The 20366-nt window shown below is 40.9% G+C and overlaps 1 long non-coding RNA gene across 1 annotated transcript; it reads right to left on the reverse strand.

Moving 5' to 3' along the window:
* Positions 1-8819: 8819 nt before the first annotated feature.
* On the reverse strand, positions 8820-20067 carry LOC149873757 (uncharacterized). Its single transcript, XR_016439880.1, has 3 exons — positions 19921-20067; positions 13399-13571; positions 8820-9502 (listed from the first exon to the last, which is right to left on the reverse strand). It is a non-coding gene; the product is annotated as an uncharacterized LOC149873757 (long non-coding RNA).
* Positions 20068-20366: the final 299 nt, after the last annotated feature.

Here is a 20366-nt window from a genome sequence, read left to right on the forward strand (position 1 = left end):
TCAAGGGGGGGAAAGGAGGGTAGCACAGAGCTTGATGCACGTTGAGTTTCCTACAGATCTAGGACAACACTGAGATACCTGGCAACATATGCATTACTTAGCACACTTCACCCCACTTGTTGATTTCTGAAAGGAAAATTGGCTGGCTTAATGTTGGGGAAGCCACCAGTAAATAAGTGCAAGTGTGACAGATGGGATAAAATAACAGGATCGTGGCTCCCTCCAAAGCTGCTATCAAAGGATAGGGAGATGTTCCATAGGGGCTGTCTCTCTGCATGACTGCCTCTGGAATAGGCACGTGATTACTGCATGAATTCTGGAGCCCTCCTGCTTACCAAATTTTCCCAATACAGCAAAAGAGGACATTGCCCAGCTCTGTATTTTTGGCTGCAGTTGTTGAACTTGAAGTCCAACTAGTGTCCAGATATAATGGATGTTTTTTCGGATCATGAAAATTCCAGACAGCAGGTAAAAATTAAGACCTACCAAGAAACAGCCAGTCTCTCTGTTGAATGACTGTCACAGGAGTCTTGCATTTTTCCTAGGCTGGCTAGGATGACTATGATGCAATATATGAGCTCCTAGCATTGACTAATTTGAAAGCAAATTGAAATCCATGCTGGAAACCTGATGTACTTGCTTTAGCTGACTTGCTGGCAGTATGTAAGTTATTTTAATTACTACTTACATTTGATAGTCTATGCAGCTTATTCTGAAATTTTTTAAATGGTCAGAACGCCCCATGAGCTCTGAAGTCTACATACAGGATCAAGACCTAGAGTGATATTGAGAGTACAAAATGGAGCTGAGCAAAGAGGCCCTGACCAAAAATCTTTTGAAGTGAAAGAAGGGACTTCTTATTGGAACTGACCCATAGTGAAGAACTTGTTTTGTCTATTTCAGTTCTTTTTATCCATAAGCATTTTGTTGTTTCTCAGATGTATTTTTCGTTCAATTATATTGGTTGAACTCTTGTTCCAGTGTTTTCTTTTATGAATTGACCCCAGATATTCTAAATCTGTGCTGTATTACCTCATTATAACTGGTCAGATGTCACCTGTTGCTATTTCTGTTCCCTGATTGGATGAAAACAAAGACTCTTCGAAAGTGAACAAAACATTTGCTTTGACATTTGCATTCTGCAAACATTTGGGTCAGGAAACCAGATCTCATAAGTCAGAAAAAAATGAGTATTTGCAGAATATGTTTATCTGTATCAGTCATCCCAATCTAATTTTAAACTGGTTAAGAAAAAGGAGAGTTAGTTATCTCATTCTGATTTTTGCTCACATTAGCTAAAGACATAATTTTAGGGCCACAAAATGTTTTACTTTTCTACAGCTATATTTTAAATGTGTAATATGAAACAGATGCTACATTGCTGATAACTAATTGCTTTTTTTCCTCTTTTGATGACAAGCCAACTACTGGGGACAAATCTCAAGGTTACCGAAGTGATACAGGTGAAGGGTATCTTATTGAAACATTATAAGCTGTGATTTTCAAAGGGGCCTAAGAAACAGGAGCCCAACTCCCATTGAAATTCAGTGAGAGTAGTCTATATTGTCAGAAACTTGTATTATGGTCTGTTTTGTGAATGCATTTTTGTGCCGGCACTGAATTGCAGACATAAATATTTATAGTTAAGGCTCTGATCCTGAAAATGCTTATGGATGTCCTTAACTTTATACATGTGAGTATTCCCTTTGGCTTCAATAGGACTATTCGCATGCATAAAACTAAGCAATGCTTAGTTTCAGTGCTAATAATTCCAACTGTATTAAACTGTGGATGCTGTTTTGAGTGTGAAACATTGCATCACTCAGAAGAAGCCGTTTTGATGCCCACTGAAAATTTGGTGCTATATCATCTCATTATCATGACTTTCAATTTTATATTCAGACTGTACACGTATAAAAGGATACGTAGTTGTCTCCTGATTCTGCCGCAAGATCATGGACATCCTGACATCTATTTGTTCATTCTGTATAAATTTTTCAGTGACAGTACCTTTGTAAAATAAAAAACAGGGAGACAGATGCAAAGTTGCCCATCAGTTTTTCTAATGGAGTGAAAGCATAATTAATCAGAAATAACACCTAAAAATAACTGGTGCAGAAGGGTATTTCCCAGGGAAGTTATATAGTCTCTGCAGGATGTAGAGTTAGCTTTTATTAATCACATAATAAAATTACTGCCATTTCATCTTTGCAACTTCTAAATTTGTTAGCTGGCAACTTTCTAGCTTACTATTCAAGTTTGTGCTTTTAAATAAGGATGAGTGGAATATTAGGCCTAAGATCAGAAATCACATAGTCAAACAGAGACACTTGAAAACAATTCCATTGGTGATGAATGACAAATTATTCACATGGAGACTGGGACAAAGTGTCATCAGAACAGCAAGCACAACTCTTGACAGTTATGACAGGATTATTAATGTGGTGCAAGCATGCAGTAATGTGAAGTGTGTATGGAAACTGTCGTGTTAGTGTCTTTAGTGTGTGCACATGAGTTCACTCCTAACTTTTAATTTGGACTCTTAGAAAATTACTTTTTCAAACAACATGATATCTTTTGCAAGCTAATTACGATGGGAGTAGAAACATGGGAAAATTTGGAATTGCCAAAAATTGATTTGGGTATCTTGCTTGTGGTAGTGTAATAAACACAATAATATACTAGTGCATTTAGATTTGGCTTTGGTGAGAAGTAAGTATCATAAATAATTCTTTGCCTGTTTGTATTATTTATTGTTCATTTCTATGTATTTCTAGTTCAGATACAGTATGAAGAAATACATCATACAATATGCTTTTTTAGACCCTAATTTAAGAAACACTTGGTATCATGTTGCATGTTACACTTAAAATGTGTTAAATGCACTTAAAATGCAAGTGACCACATGTTCAAACAGTAAAATACATGGTGAGTGCTTTTGTATCTTAGCAAAGTAATGACTTTTCGCACAAGGAGCATCTCCAGATCCTATTAAGTAACGTGTTCAGCTATCATCAGACTTCTTGATGAAGATAACTTGAGCGATTTCTGATTCTCCGGAAGCCATGGCATCAGCCAGAGACCCCTCTGATATTCCAAGTCTCTAGGTGGGATAAGGAAAGCCACACATGTCAGGAGGAAGGATCCTAGATCTTTAACTTGTCAGGTTCCTCCAGGATTAGGTTGAAAGGTGGGGTGATGAAAGCCCCGGAGGCTACCAGTTCAAGACTCCAGCATGGTGCCAGGGCTGGGACCAACAGTCAATGAGCTGTGCATGCTAATGATTTCAGTAAGCATCCTAACTTTAATGCCACATAGTTTTAACTAAAGACATTTTTACATGTGTTCTAGGAAGCATAGGGGGAGGTGGCACTTTAATTAGTGATCTGCACTAAATTAAAGCACCCAATCATCACGTGTATCAGCGACCCCACCCTGAAAAAATGGTGGTGGGGCACTTCGAACTAAAGCTCGTTCAATCAGCTTTATTTCAAATCACCCAGCCACCATTTTTCAGAACGGGGATGCTGATATGCGTGATGCTAGAGTCTGCTAGAGCACATTCATTTCTGTGCTCCAGCAGATGTGATTAATTGAGTCTGAACCAACATGCTGGATTTCCACCGCATCGAGTAGGCTCCCTGCACATGTGTAGGAGCCCTAAGGTATTAAGTGTCCCAGGCAACAAGACCCGTAGTCATGTGCTTTGCTCCAGCTGATATCCATAGTATGTTTAAAATATTTCCCACAACAGGGATGGAGTTTAGCACATGCTTAAATGCTTTCCTGTGTCTGAGCCTTAAGCAGATTTAATTTGAAAAAAAAAAAGCTGTATTGGACATTTATAATTATTATGCTATTTTCCTATAATTAACACCAAGTCAAAATATTTAGCCAGGAGCATTGCCCAGTGGGGTGTATTTCCAGATGGCTTCCCTTTTGAGACAGCAGATTTCACCTACAAATTTTATATTAGCAATTTGGACCTGAAGTTGAATTGTGGGTTCAAATCTAGTTCTTGTGTTTGTAACCAGCCAATTGTGAGCACTGATAATGTAGCTAAGAATTCAGTAGAGAGACTATGACAAGTTTCAGAAATGGTGAGCTGCAGAGGGAACATGTGACGAGTCCACATGGTTTTTACCCCACATGGACTATTTTTTGATGCGACAGCTATAAGTGAGAGGTCTGGGGGTCTAGGTAGAACACCTGTGGAAGGAAGGAAAAAGATGGTTGCTTATCTATGTCTGGATTGATTGTCATGGGTGTAATGGTTTCATGATTCTCTGGGTATCTTTTAGAGTCTTCCATTTCTTTCTTGCAATTCTCGCATCGCCTTCCCCCCTATCTCTGTATGATCAATGTTGTGTGGAGCTCATACCTTCCTCTCACAATGACTATACTTGGGAGTTTCTGAGTAGGTTTACAACAACTTGTTAAGTTGTAGCTTGTATATAGCTTCTGTGCAGTTTCTTTTTTTGCACTGATGGAAGAGTGCAGCCATTTTATTTAGTGACTTGAGAATATCCAAGAGGATGCATTCATTGCTCATGCAGATAAGTAACTGGACCCCTTCTCATTCTTCTAGGAAGAGTTTTTTCCTACTGCTCCTTACCATGGTGAATATAAATGTCTAGACAGACACTTGCTTATGTGTTTGTAGTGATTTGGGTTATTTATACAAGATATAGGGAGATCTGAACCATGAAATACTGAAAACTTGCAGGCCTGGCCTCAGCAATTAGATAAATTTTGTATCTAGCACTTACTTATATGAAATCTGTTGTCAAATCCCCTAAGAATTTATCTTTGTCCTATTTCTCAGATTTTTGCTTTCTTCTCTCATTCTAATTTTCCTGCTCTACTTCCCCCACCTTTTTTCCTCCTGTCCTGGATTTTCTCTCAAACTGTTCAGTTTTCAGTAATCTAATTAAGTTTATCTCTATGCCTTAGGTATTTCTCAGGACTATTTTTCTCTCTCTCACCATTTGTCTTTGGCCAAATCTACGCTATGTATGTTTGATGGCAAAATTTTGTTGGTTAGGAGATAGCCCTGAAAATTTTCAGATTTGCTAAATTTTCCATTCTGCTCTTGGGAAGCCACTAGAAATGAAGGCTAAGAAGTGACTCCTTGAATCAGAATCAGAGAGTTGCAATTACTTTTCATTCACAGATTTTTAACAGACCTTTTATTCAAGCAACTTTTCTGAGGATCCCCACTTCTAAATGACTGAAGACTGCCTTTGGAATAAGAAGTGCAGGCAAATTGTTGAAATTAGGAATGAAGGAATGGGAACTATTAGTAAAGTTAAACTATTAGTAAAGCTATGTTATAAAAACATAACCACATGGAATAAATGTAAGGAAAATCAAACAGTTTTCCAAACAATGTAACTCTTTGCGGGTGGATTGTTTTTGTGCTTTCTGGAAATCTAATAAGCTTGTAACCTATTGTCTGTTAAGTGCTGCACACATTCAAGAGACAAATTGTATTAACATTTTCCTAGCTTCAGGAGCAGCCCAGAAGACCTTAGAGGAAGCAAGCCAGTTAATGCTAATGATTTAGGGTCAGAGGCAGTTTGAAAAGGAAATAAATATGGTGGGGCTATTTTCACTTCTTTCCAGTGCACAAGTAGGGCATGAGAGATTGCTTTTATTTAATTATTTTTATTCATAAAATACATTTTAGCAGTATCTGTTCTTCTCTGGTTTCATAGGAGATTATCTTGGATGGCTCAAATATGGATCAAGACACATGCTTATACTTATCTGAAGGCCAAAGAGTGCAGAATACTTACCAAAGTCTTTGCCCCAAAATGTTTGAGCTAAATATGCATTAGCAAAGATATTGAAATAGTCTGAGTATCAGAACTTCATTAAGCTCCTGTTATGTTCATGATATTATGATGTAATAATCCAACTCATTCCCCAAGTAACCACGGGGTAGGGTACTGATGTGTACAACAACTGTTTTTCCAAATCTAAAACCCAGTTCCTCCAATTTTCTTAATACATCATAGGGAGACAAAAGTTTTACTGGCTCTGCTCGTGCTTAGATAGATCACATTTACTGTTTAGAACAGGAAGAATTCCTTTTTGAAAGTATACCACAGAATGTTCCTTTGGGTTTACATGCTCTTTTGAAAGATTTTACAGAGCTTTAGCTTGTTGGTCTGGTCAGAACTATGTTGATTTACATCAGGGGAAGCAAGGCCCCCTGTCTTATCCTCCATTTTTCTTGTTTAATTGGAGCTCAGTTTAACTGTCCTGATCCTTTACATTTGAACAAATCCAATATTCTCAGGCATTCTGTTCTATTCTCTCACTGTCTCTGCCTCCACTTTTTGCTCTGAAATAAACAGTTGATGAACTGGGTGCAATAAACATACAGATGCTGTCTCAGCGTGCATACTGCATCTATGATTTTCCTCTCTACAGTTGTATATCTTGTATTTTTTCTTATATGTGGACTTAATGGTAGCTGTCTCATCAGATTTTATGTAGGAAAATTCTAAATGTATAAGCAGCAGCTTACACCTCATCCAAGGTCTTTTGTTCTGTGGGGTGCTTGAGTAGCCCTCTCATACAGACTTCTCTGTAAATGTATAAAATCATACCTCAGTGTAAATTATTGACAGAACAATGGACATAAGGAGAATGGAAAGGCTAAGCTTTTTATTTTTTTTAATCTGCCCCCACCTTTATTGTTCGTGAAGGCAGACAATTTCTTGACTCCAGTTTTTGAACTTTCTTGAAAGACTGGGAAAAAAGTCTCCTGGGTCATCTTATCTTTGTATCTATCACCTCCCTATGCCTTCTTTAAAATGGAAGGAAATGCTTTCATGTCATTTATTGTTTTCCTTCAGTGGCATATGCAAGATTCTCATTTAGAGGTGTCCACACCAAACTAGATAAAAGTTGACGGGATGCCGCTGTATTGCTTTCATTTGGGAGGCAGTATGCATATGAAATATTCAAGGCATGATATACATTATGTTTTTTACATTCTCTTATTTCTTGAACATGCACATAATGTATACATGTACTGAGGGAAATATTTGCTACACCTGTATACATTTTCAAAATTATCTTTGAGGCTTGTTTGTAGAAAAAATATCAGTCAATTTTTCCCCAAAACACTTGTCAGATTCATCAGTTGGTTAACCATTTAATTTCTTATTTTTAAACTGTTCCACAGTTTCTCTATTATGTTTTTATATTGTAGGAAGTAGTCCAGGAATGGGTATAAAACTATATGATGGCATTTGTAATTGTTCATATCTTTGCAGAGACCTAACTGTGTCACTCAGTGTACCATCTGACTATCAAGTACAGTGCCTGAGAATCCTGTGCTTTCACACATGCACACACCAGCCTGAGGATTACCTGAGCTGCCCCTGACAGATGTTTGGTTAACAGGCTCTTGGAAACCTCCAGTTTTTTACCACCATAATTTTTTTAAGGATTTTCCTTAATATTAGACATAAATCTTTTCTTTCTTTTCTTTTTTTTCTTTCTTTTTTTTTTCTTTGCAGTGGTCATCCCAAACAACTGTTCAGTGTCTATTTTTAACAACCTTTTGCAAACTGGAAGACAGTTCTCACCTACCAGCCACTCTATCCGTCTTGTCCGGAATAATACAAATTCAATGCCATCAACCTTTCCTTATAGATCATTTTGTAAACCTCTTATAATTCTTTTTGTTCTCCTCAAGACTCTATCTAGTTTGCCTACAACTTTCTTAAAGTATGGTGACCAGTACTGGACAAAATATTCCTGCTGAGGCCCAGGAGGAGTGAAATAATTGCCTCCTGGATCTTCCATAAAACACTTTCTGTTAATATACCTCAGAATGAGATTTGCCGTCTGTGCAACAGTATCACATTTTTCATATATACTTTGTGATTTATGTCCCCACCCCCCTCACTCTTCCCTCCTGAATCTTTGTCTGTTGTGGTGCTACTTAGCCAGGTATTCTTCATTATGTTTTTGGATTTGATTTTTCTCCTTTCAGCATAGTGGTTTGCATTTTTTCTTTTTTTTTTTTTAATTTCATCTTGCTAATTTCATACTGTATCTCCATTTTCTTGAGATCATTTTTAATTCTGATCTTGTCCTCCAAAGCAGTTGCAGCCCTCCTTAGCTTGATGTTGACCACAGATTTTATAAGTATATTCTATATTCCATCCAAGTTCTTAATAAAAATAGTGACTGGGACTGGGCCCAGCTTATGCCCCTGGAAGGCCCCACTTGAGATGCCCTCCTACTTTGACAAGGAACTACTAATAACTTCTCTGAGAATGACTTTGACTGGTTGTGCACCCACCTGGTAGTGATCACCCCTATACCAGTGGTCTCCAAACTTTTTTGATCACGCACCCCTATCATTAAAAAAATTTTGAGCACATACCCCCAATATATGTATATTTATATATATATAAAAATAGAAATAGAAGTTCTAATATTTTCTTCCTGCACCCCAATGGATCATCTTGCACACCCCCTGGGGTGCACGAACCCCCACTTTGGAGACCACTGCTCTATACCATACATCCTTAGCTTGTTTGTGAGAGAGACTTTGACACAATCCAAAATGCCTTAGGAAAGTCAAAACAGATCACATCTGCTGCTTCTCTCTTTTATTAGCTGCCAAACCAGTTACCCTGTCAAAGAAAGCAACAAATTGGTTTGACAGATTCTGGTCTTGCTGGACCCATGTTGGCTTTGTTTCATCACCCTATTATCTTCTGGTTACTTGCAAACTGATTGTTTTAATCATTATTCAAAAACCTTTCCCAAGTTTTTTTTAATGAATTTATTAACATGTTTTGTTTAGAAGCAGCAGCAGCATTGATTAGCAAGTTCTTGACTACTTCCATTGACACTTTCTAAATGATGCTGATGCTCTTGGCTGCTGCCAGGTAGGGCTACATGATTTCCAGGTTTGCAGTGAAAAGCATTTGGAGGGAAAATGAGGACAAATACATAAAAATGTATGGGAAAATGCCCTGGTTAAAAAGGCTGAGTGGACGCAAAAGTGAAAGATGAATTCCCTTAAAGAAACAAACAAACAAGGAAGTCAAAGTTAATGGAAATACAGTGGCATCCTTAATTTGGGGATGACAGTCTTCTAGTAAATAGGGAAGTCATTGGTGAGACCTTGGATAACTGAGGAGGCTGATTGGAATTCACATGTTCAGTTGCAGACATGGCAAATAGTTCTTGGAGGGAGGAGTAGATCTTGGTGATGTGACCTCAAGAACAATACTGTTTGTAGCCTTGTACTCCTGCCCCTGATGGCAAGGTCTGAGAGCAAGGTTTCCAGATTAACAGTGCTCCAAAAAGAAAAAGAAAAAAGTCCTCAGTGGCAGAGCAGAAGGATGAAACAGGAACATGATGGAAACACATGATATTCAGCACTTGACATATTCAGGCTGCTTGTTGGAAAAGCAGCTCTTTCCACTGCTTTTGGTCCTTTCTCTTATTTTATTGGTCTGGAAGGCTGATGAGAGAGAAAGAAAGAGATTCTTTCATTAGTCTTCATGTTAGGTCTCTCTGAACGTAATGTTGCCAGGCTGCTTTATTTGAAACATCTTGCTAAAAATATCTTTTAAGGGCTTGGTATCATTGCATTATTATTACATGGGAAAACATGATCATGCGGCAGAAATATTGGAATCTTAATGCCAATGATGGAAGGGAGCAACTTTTAAGGTAAAAATCTGTTCCTTAGAACACCTTAAATTAGTAAAGAAAAATTAAAATCCACTTCACTTTTCTCTGTCTATTATATGATACTGCCTATATTGCTTTGTGTGTTTCATTTTGGAGTCACTTTTACTCTTGTGTAGAACAAGTTCAGCTTTTAGGTTCTCAGTACTGTGATCCTCAAGATGCAAATGCTGCCCATCTGTCTATTTGTTCAAAAACAGCTTTTTCCATTGAAATTTTTATTTTAAAGTAACAGAAGTGTCTTTGCTTGTCCTGGATCATTTAATTTTTTTTTCTCAAAATCTACATTTTCAGCCAAATTTGAGTTGACAGTGCCCAGTGGTGAAGTTGTGACGAAAATGACAGAAACCAGACAATTAAAAGTAGAAGCTGACAATCTATCCTTTTTAAAAACTGGTATGGAAAAAACTGCATAGTTAAGTGCCCCGGAACAAAGTAATGTCAAGTAGATGTACTAAACATGTGGTGTTGGTACCAAATTCCAATATTGTCAACTCTTATTGGACTTTGCAATAATTTCTGTTTTCCTGGAGCCGTGGGATAACATTGATAATCTTATCTTTCATTTAAAGGTAAGTTATTAACTCTCATGCTTATGGAGAAAAGGCTGAAAATGTGGCCCAGGAAGGCTCAAAAAACAACAGGAGATGGTGAGAATTCTTCCCATCTCAGAATTTAAATTGCAGGATTTTTAAGCAAACCTCATAATGGTTTTTGGCCATTTAGGGTTGGCAGTACTGGGATTTATTCTACAATATCTTCCATTTTAGTGAAAGATGCCTATTTGCAAACAAATACCAGCCCTTTTTGCCTCTAAGTTTCCCCTATTTTTGGGAAAAGCCCTTCCTTCCCCACTGAGAATTAAATGCATATTTTTCTCCTCTCATACATGCACTATCAGTAGGATAAGTAAGAGAGAAAAATCTCTCATATTCATTCAGATATGGGGCAGCAAAGCACTTGTGCTTTCTCTTAGGCAAAAATATAGAATACCCAAGCCTATTACAGCTGTTATTGGACTCTACCTCTAGTGCAAAATAATCCAAAATGGCACAGCCAGCCCCTAGAGGATCACTCTAGCATAGGAAAATCCTCTGCCCATGTTAAAGATTCAGTATCACTCCCATACTCTACCTTCGTCCACACCTTGAGATTTCTCCCAATCAGTTTTTGGGGTACAGAAGGCTGAGATGCACAGGGCTTTCCTGTACAACATCATCCTGGTGCTAATGCCATCATAAGACATCCCTTACAGTCCCTCTATACTCCTTCACTGTCAAGGGGAGAGGAATAGCTAGTTATTTTTGTTTTGGTTCCTTACATATTAAGGTAATCAGTTTCTACTTAGTGTTAGGATCCCCTGGTAGCAACTGTGAATCTTATTGTGGTAAAAAAATGGGAAGGTAGTATTGGCTCTTGCCCCAAATTTTCCTTTGTTGAGGTGGAAGTACCATAGATCTAGCCCACATTGTATCAGATAAGGTCTCACTTTTCAGTAGCTAAGTGAATGACAAAGACCTCATACTCTGCAGTAGATGTATGCAAAGTTACCAGTGTTTTACTGAAATAAGGATGTATTCTGTTAGAAGGAAACATTTTTAATCATAACTAGGGAGTCATCTCAAATGACAGGCTTTTCAGCAGCAGAGTTATCCATGAGACAGTGATTGACAAGGCTGAATTGTGTCCCCAGGACTTTCCTACTGAAAAAAAAAAGAAATTTGGGCTAAGCATGTCTAATTTTTCCATCAAAGTTAGACACACAAATTTTTATTTAGACATGTAAATGTACACGAACTATCAAGGATTCTCAAACAATAAAGATATAGATGCTTAAATTTAAGGCTCAAAACTAACTTGTAGAGACCAGATTTTCCAAAAAGCAGAGCTAGATTTTCAAGTGCTCTTGCCACCAATATTCTTTGGTAGTACTCACACCCACCCTTTGTGCTCTATAGGGCCAGACTTTCAAAAGCACTCTGCAGTCAGGGCTTATTTTGGTACCTTCATGGGAGAGGTGTTATCTGCAAAGTCTGGTCCCAGTACCTAAAATACTGTTGTCAGTAATATCAACAGAATTTGGGAATACAGTTATTAGTAGGCCCGTGAGAAGCGGCTAGTATTCGCTTTGGATTCAGATTCAGCTGATTCGGTGATTTGAATCACTGCCCCGAATTGATTCAGCTGATTCTGATTCAGAGATTGGCTGCTACCGAATCAACCACATCTCTGAATCACACAGACCCCATCCTCCGCCCACTCTCAATGGCTGCCCCACCCAGCCCCAGCTCCTCACTCTTTGGGAAAAAAAAGAACGCCTTCTCACTGGCTCTTGCCTGGCCCGGGGTGGCGGGGGGAGGAGCAATCCCCGCTGCTCCCTGCTGCCCCCTGCCACATGGGTGGCTCTGCCATGAGCCCCCTGATCCCCACCTGCTCTCCCAGATCCCCCCATGCCTGCTCCACTTGCCCCAGCTCCTGGCCCTTTAAAAAACAACAACAAAACCTGCCCCCCAGACTCACCGGGTGCTGCCAGGCGCCCCTTCCCCATGCTGCATCAGGGGCTCTGCCATGAGCCCCAGAAGCCCTGAGGCTGCTGCAGCAGCCATGAGGGAGGCTGGGACAGAGGGCCGGGTCAGGGGGCTCATGGAAGAGCCCCCCACACAGTGCAGGGCAGTGGGGGGCAGCAGGGATCATCCCCCCGCCTAGCAGCACCCAGTGAGAAGGCGCTTTTTTTTTAAAGAGCCGGGAGCTGGGGCAGGTGGGGCAGCCATGGGGTGTGGGGTGGTAGAGTGGGTGGGGGTCAGGGGGTGCTCAGAGGGGCTGAGGGAGCAGTCAGGGGATGAGGCCTGTCAGGGGGTCCCCCCATGTTCCCCTCCCCCAGCCCGCCCTCCCCTGCACCCTACTTACCAGCATGGAATGCAGGTCCAGCTCCCTGCTGCAGCCACCGGGGACTGCCCAAATCGCTGAAGCTCTCTGAATTTTTTCCGAATCAATTCAAAGAGCTTCGAATCAATCTGGACCTTTTAATTGGTCTCCTGATTCGATTTGGATTCGTAGATTCTGCCATCAAATCGGGCCGAATCTCCTCCAAATTGAATCAGCACCCAAAGCTTTCCACAGCCCTAGATATTAGTTCATTTCTGCACCTCTTGTAGCTACAGCAACAAGACACAAAGTGTTGAAGGCTATGTCCCATAGAAAGTGATGTCATGAAGTTTAGAAGTGCTCAGCCAAACAGGAGTGGCATTATAACCATTTGTATTTTGATTCTGCAAGAGTCCTGTCCAGCAGGTTAGTGTTTTAAGTTAGGGCATATCTGATGCTTAAAGTTCTTCATAACATCCCTTTCAGTGTAACTAGTTTTTCACCATGCATGAGCTAACTGCTGTGTAATTTGTTTGTGGGTGTTTAGCAGTCATGTGTCACTCCTTCTTAAACGAAAGTATATTATGTCCTGGTGCTCTTGGGCAAGTGCCAGGGAAATCTATTATTCAATAGGAAAAGAAAAAAATACCCAGGAATTTTGTCTTGGGATTTTCTGGGGATTTTGCTTTATTCAGCAGTGTCTACGCTCTAACTTGAAAAATTAAATTCCTAACCTTTGCTGTTGCAAACACCCACTCTTTATAGCATATAATGGTAGTGTTAAAGCAGGCTCATACTGACCTGTCTGCAGGCAACCAGCCAGAAATTATAACCGAAGAACAGAAGTGAACGCTGTTTCACACACAGACATGAACATACAGCACAGGCACACAGATCCTTTCTCTTTTCTCACTGCTTGGGGGCACTAATTTAATTGTTGCATCAATTTTTCAAGATGTTAACTGGGTAGCTTTCTAGAAAAAAACAATTACTTAGGATCAATGATGGGTCATGTTGTATTTCATTTGCATCTACTTTTTGAATAGATTCATATGTTGATCATATATCAACTTTCAGTATTCCCATGAAAACCATACAATTGTATTTCATATTATTGTATTTTTGATATACAGATGAAGTGATATCAACCACTTATTCCTCCTTTGAGAAAAAACTGTGGTACATATACTTCTAGATGTTTGCTGTTACTGAAGAATTTATAGTCTGTGGACATGGTCAGAAGGACTCCCTTTATAGTGTACTGAGACCTACAACACATTTCCTTTGGAGACCTACTGAGAAATAATATGCACCATAAAAAACCATAGTCACTGAAAATATCTTGTGATTTCTTTGCAAATTAATGTTCTAAGTAACCCAGACCATTTCCTTTAAAAGTGCCTAATAATAATAATAATAATAAAAATAAAAGATAAACACTGGGCCATAGTGGAAAAAACAACTGTTTTCTCTCCTTTGTTATTGTAAACATTTTTGGGGAAGAGTTTTAACTTGATATAGCAATGTTGTTTTGGGTTCCACAATGCTGCCTACAGTAGTCACACATGGCTGGGTGCAAAATAAGAACTGCCTGTGGAGTTGGAACATGCTTGAATACAAAGCATTGATAGTAGTATTAATTAGACAGTGACCCATAAATTCTTGGAAGAATGATTTTTCAGCTTTATCCTATCTCCAGGGCTTATAACCCGACCAGTAGCTCCTCTCTGATTCCCATGTTGAAAGCTAGAACAACTGGGGGATGAGCCAGGGGAAGATCTAGGAGAAAAACATTTAACTACTGCTCCTAAGAGAAACAAATAATTCAGGCAAATGAATAATCAAAGCTCTTTGACAAATAATGAAGCAGAAATTCCAATTATAACTGTGACCAGGTTTATATCCAATGCTGGGCCAAAGTGTCATCTAGACAGATGTACTAGCAGTTTGGTTTCCATAATAAATGTTGTACTTGTGAAAATATTTTAACGACATCCAGTCACATTACTAGGCCTCAAGTTCTTGATGACTTTCCAGGTCATGCGAGCACCATTTGCATCATCTGACCCAACAACCTCTTTCATTCTTCCTAAGTCTTATGAAGAGCATTAAACTTGCAGATGCAATTATTGTATAATAAAGTATTGATTTCCTAAGAAACCCTCTACCATTTTCTTTTATAATTAGCGTTTACAAGGAATCCAGACTTAACTATCTTTAGTCTTAGAAATGAATTACAAGGCCCTTTTAGTGCTGAAATAAATATTAGCTCCCGCTTACTAAAAAAAAAAAGAGAGAGAAAGAAAAAGAAAAAACACAACCCAAATGCCTTGTATAATTTCAAGGAATTCTAAAAGGTTGGTCCGATAAAAGCTATCACCCAAAGAAATCCTTGCTTCTTGCATAATTCTTGGACCATCGTGGCTATAACATTGCTCTAACACTACCAGAAAAGTCTAAAGCAGGAAACTCTTATAGATAAGACTAGTAAAATCAAGGAATAATATGTGGTTTTTCTGTCTTTTCATATCACATTTGATAATGGTCATTATTTACCTGTTACTCTTGGCTAGTTGAAATGGGCTTCCTATGTATCTCAGTATTCTAGTTTCTCCAGTGATATTTATTGTCTGCAGTGATGACTGTTAGTGAGATTAGACCTGCTCAGTTTGAGGTATCAGAACAAATGAGGCATTTGTTGCTCCATTAGATGTTTTTGATTTTGGCAGCGTAAATATAAAAGGGAAGGTATGATTTAGGTATAGTCCCTTCAAGGAGCAAGCTGCTCCCAGCCGAGATACTGTGTAATCTAAAGATGCTCCTAGTTTCCTGTTGTTAGTTAACTCCGTAATAAGCATCAGGGTAGCACTTTCAAGAGCACTATCAGTATAAGTGAGGAGTAACATGACTGAATCCTGATTTAATGCAACTATATTAGTGAACAGTGTAACTACTCCCAGGTCCCTAAGGGCATACATACTCCTCATCAGAAAGCTTCAGTGAGGAGAGGTTCCCCTACAAAGTCATAAAAGTACAAAATAATGCCATGGGGGTTGTCTTCCTCCACCCCATAAGACTGAAACCATTCACATGTAAGCTCTCAAATGGAAGGTCACTTCTGATACCTTGTTGGTCCAGATAGTCTCTCTGGTTTTGACTTGCTGGAGCACACATTCTGTCAATTGGGATGGAGTCACAGGTCCTTGACCTCTGTTACTAGATTGGCATGATTTTGTATCTCTTTTGCACTGGTATAAATGGTTACACAATAGGGCTGTGCGAAGCTTTGCTGGCTGTTTTGTTTTCACGCTGTTTCAACTCCTTCCAAGCTCGAAAAAGCAAAACTGAAATGAAACGAAGGGATTCAAAACAGCCTCAGAATAAAATGAAATGAAGCCAGTCAAAATGTTTTGAACGTTTCAAAATGTTTCGCATTTTGTAGCAGCCAGCCAGGTGGTGGAGGACAGGGGAGAACCAGGGCTGTGCTCCCAGAGGCTCGGCAGCTCCCTGTGGCTCAGGCCGGTGGGAAGTGCAGCCCTGGCTCTGCCCACCTCGCACCACCAGGGTGCACTCTGATTGGCTCTGCCAATCCCAAGAAGCTCAGCCCGGTGCCGGAAGGTGGGCAGAGCCGGCACCTCCTGCCACTGGGCCAAGTTCCATTGGGCTGCGACCCACTGGGAGCTGAGCCCACTTGGGGAAGTGCCTCCTCCAGCCCGGCTGAGTTCCCAGCCCCTGGCAGCACTGGGGAACTCAGCCCGGCTGGGGGAAGTGCCTTCTCCAGCATTGCGAGGGGCTGGGAAACTAGCCAGGCTGGAGGAGGCGCTTCCCCCAGCCAGGCTCAGTTGCCCAGCACTGGGTCCTGGGTAGCAGAAGCAGCATCCTGTGATCCAGCAGGCAGATTGGGGGCCCACCTGCTCCCCCAGGAGGGCTGTGGAGGCTCTGCTGGACTCCTTATGGGGGTGCAGGCCCCCGATCGGCCTGCTGGATCAAAGGATGCTGCTCCTTGTCAGCAGCCTGAGGTGCAGTTTCCTAGAAACTGCTGCACCAATCTCCTTGAAATGTGGCAGGCTTCATGCCCTCAGAAGGGGCTACGATCCCTGGAAGTTTAATCCAAATCAGGCAAGAAATGACAAAGTTATAGGCTGCTTCATGCTTTCCTATTGTAGCCTATAGGCAAAACGTCGAAACAGCGAAACCGTTTTGACGAAACAGAACAGAATAGTGCTTTCGAAATGAAACAAAACTCGAAATGAAACACTGTTCCATCGAAACATTGAAACGAAAATCGAAGTGGAACGCTGCTGTTTTGCGCAGCCCTAGTATACAGCGTGCAGTGCCCCTAAGCTTCACCCAAAGGTGGGAAGGACAAAGAGCCAACAGTGCATGAGCACCATATCTGGTGTGGGAAATGGATGTTCTAAGAATATTCTAAGGCCTTTGCATGGCAGAAGCAGAACTGCAAGTTTGCTTTGTCTGCAAATCAGATGAAAATGTATGTAGCGGGATTCTCAGTCTAAAGGTGGGTGTGGTATCTCCTGATGTACACTATAATCCTGTTTTTTCTCTCTGTTTAATCTGAGTACCTCCCTGTGCTCACTTCCTGTGCAATGTTATTTTAAAACTGCCGCAGTCCACCAGAATGATTCCTTCACCCCTCAGCTCCATCTCTTTGAGCCCTTGGCTCTTCAGGGCTCCGTTCAGTTCACTGGACTCTCGCACCTCAGGCGGAGCCCCCAACCTTTAACAGTCCTTTGTCAATTGCAGCACCTTCCCCAGGTGCCCTCAGCAGCCTCCTTCTGCCGCTTCAGCTGCTCCCATGCCTCATGGCAATAACAACAACATAAATGCATCCCAAAACAATTGCAGCTGGGGTGTCTTTCTCCAGGCCTCTCCTTCAGCTCATATCCAGCCATGCAGGTTTCTCCCAGCTCAGGCCTTCCTGTGCCTGCTCACAGTTCTTTGTCACCAATGCAGCTTCTTCACTCAACGCAGGGGGCTCCTTTAATGATCACACCATGGACCAGTCTGCAGTTCCCAGCACTCCTTCCCTTGATGCCCAGCAAGGAGCTCCAGCCCTGTCCAGAGGAGACTGCCTTTTGCCTCTGGTGCAGGCAGGGCTGGACTGACATACAGGCAAGCTAGGCAGATGTCTAGGGCCCTAAGTGAAGAAGGGACCCTGTCGTGGTTATTTTACTAATAACTAGTAATTATTGAGTGAAAAAATAATATAAATATACAGTATCAAGTAGGGGTCCACGAGTTTGTTTGCCCAGGGCCCACTAAAGGGTGAATCCACTGTTATATAAGCAGGGCTTATATAGCCCCTAGCTCCTACTGACCTGAAGTCACCTCAGCAAGACATTCTGTAACGAGCTTCCAGCTGTTTATTATCTAGGGCTCTGCAGCTTTCTAACTCTGCTGCCTAGCCCTTTCTCAGAATCAGCTCTTGGCCCCTATGACAGTGTGGTATGAAGTGATTAACTTTCCTCTTAGATAAGCTTAATAAAGAGATAGCTCCAATAGTGGACATGGGGCCCTGGAGCAGGGATTGGGGCACTCAATTCTGTACAAGTCCTAAACTACAATCCAAAAAATACTGCTCATCTGCTGCCTACCCCCAAAGATCACTTGAAGGTTGATACGAAACGTCTCTGGGTGCCTAGAGCTCCTGTGTGTATGCCTAGAAATGCTCCACTCCAAGCAGCATGATGCCTAGTTCCCATCTAAGTCTGATTGAGCTCCAGAACTTGGATGTCCCTCCACAGTCCCTGGATTCCTGTTTAAGCCTTCCCAAAGCATGCCTAATACACAATGACAGCAGGCCTCTTGCAAAATGTGACTGCCTGATGGCTGGAGAAGGAAGTGGGGATGGGGTACAGCACTCATGTGGGAAGTAGTAGACACTTTAGAGGACAGGGCTAGAATCCAGAATATTCCAGAGAGACTGGGAAAATAGTCCTGAATCAGCCAGATGAGATTCAAGAAGGATATGTACAAAGTTCTGTACTTGGGACAGAATAACTGCATGGACAGAAACAGATTGAGACATGATTGTTTAGGCCTCAGTAATGCAGAGAAGGACCTAAGGGTTACAGTGGATCATAACCTGAATATGAGTCAACAGTGTGCTTTTGTTGTAAAAGAGACCAACAGTATAATGGATTGTATTAACAGAAGTGTCACTTGCAAATCAAGGGAAGTGATTCTTCCTCTCAGTTCAGCGCTGGTGAAACCAGTTTTGGACCCCCTGCACTTCAAGAAGGATGTGGACAGATTGGAAAGAGTCCAGTGGAGAGCAACAAAAATGATTAGAGGCCTGGGAAGCATGACTTAAAAGGAAAGGCTGAAAGAGTTATGTTTATTTAGTCTGAAGAAGACAAGACTGAGTTTTCAAAGACCTGAAGGGCTATAGCGAGGATGGAGATACTTTTCTCTGTGGCTACAGGGGACAGACTAGGTACAATGGACTCAACCTGTAGTAGAGGAATTTTAGGTTTGATATTAGGGTTAACTTTCTGATTATGTGGGTGCTCAAGCATTAAAATGTGCTACCCAGAGAAGCTGTAGAATCTCCGTCCCTGGACATTTTTGGCAGTTTAGTTAGGGATGATCCTGCCTTGAGCAGGAGGCTAGACTAGATGAACTTGTGAGGTCTTTTCCATCTTCCTCACTCCCCCTCCAATCCCCATCTTAATTCCTTCTTGGTGTCATGAACCCCCATTGCTAGGCAAAACAGGAGCAGCTCTACAGTCACCATGTTCATGAGTGAGCATAAAAATGATAGCAATACCTTGCACGCATAGAGTAACTTCCACAGTCTTAAATTGCTTTAAATAGGGTTTAATGGAACAAGGGGAGAGGGATTCTCTGGCCACAGGAGCTTACAATGTAAATAAAGACAAACTCAATAATAGGAAATAAAATGACAGAGCCAGGCAGAAGGAGAAAAGGGTAGAAGGAGGTCAGAACAGTAAGCTCAGGGATTGCATTGGAGCCTTCTATGCTTTTTTTGGTATATAAGGTGAGTCTTTGCTGTTTCCAATTTACTAGTAATTGCTTTGACTAGAGCTGCAGTTATGGGATGAGGCATGGTGGATAGGGTCAGAGGGGAAAATTAAGGGGATTAAATGAAATAAGTTTTGAAACTCTCCTGGGAGGCAGGGTAATATTATTTATACTCCTCTGACAGATGGAAAAAATGTCATGCAAAAGTATCTTAGTTAGCACTTGACCCTAGGGAGCCCATGGAGGGGCTGGGAGTAGAACCTAGATAACCCGGTCTTTAGTCTTGTTCAAATTCTAAGTAGGATTTGTTATACTCACGCAGCAGGATCCGGATATCCAATTATTTCTGTGTAAGATAAAGAGAAGCCTTCGACTTTTGTGTTTCTTGGCTTCCTTTGGTTCAGCTAGCAATGTACACTGCCTTCATTTACAAGCGTTATTTTTTCAGCATGCTGATAGCAGAAGAAAAATCAGTCCAAGAAAGAGATATAGACATCAAACTTCACCTGACAGCAGACAAAATGCAGAATTTAGATAGCAGGTATTGATTTTTGACTAACATCATGCCAACTGCTGCCATAAAATTGAAGCTCTGTTGACATTTTTGTCAATGCCCAGCTCATATCCATCATACTGGCGTCTCCAGCCCTGTGCTATGCTCATCTGCTTTACAGCTCAGCTATGTTCTTATGCCTGTCTTCCAAACTCTGTTTCCCAACAGCTACTCTAGTAATGTCTTTTTGGAAAATGTCTGGGCTTTAGGT

This window comes from Crocodylus siamensis, chromosome 1 (assembly GCF_052110815.1).
Source record: "Crocodylus siamensis isolate JL-2025a chromosome 1, ASM5211081v1, whole genome shotgun sequence".
Classification (NCBI taxonomy): domain Eukaryota; kingdom Metazoa; phylum Chordata; order Crocodylia; family Crocodylidae; genus Crocodylus; species Crocodylus siamensis.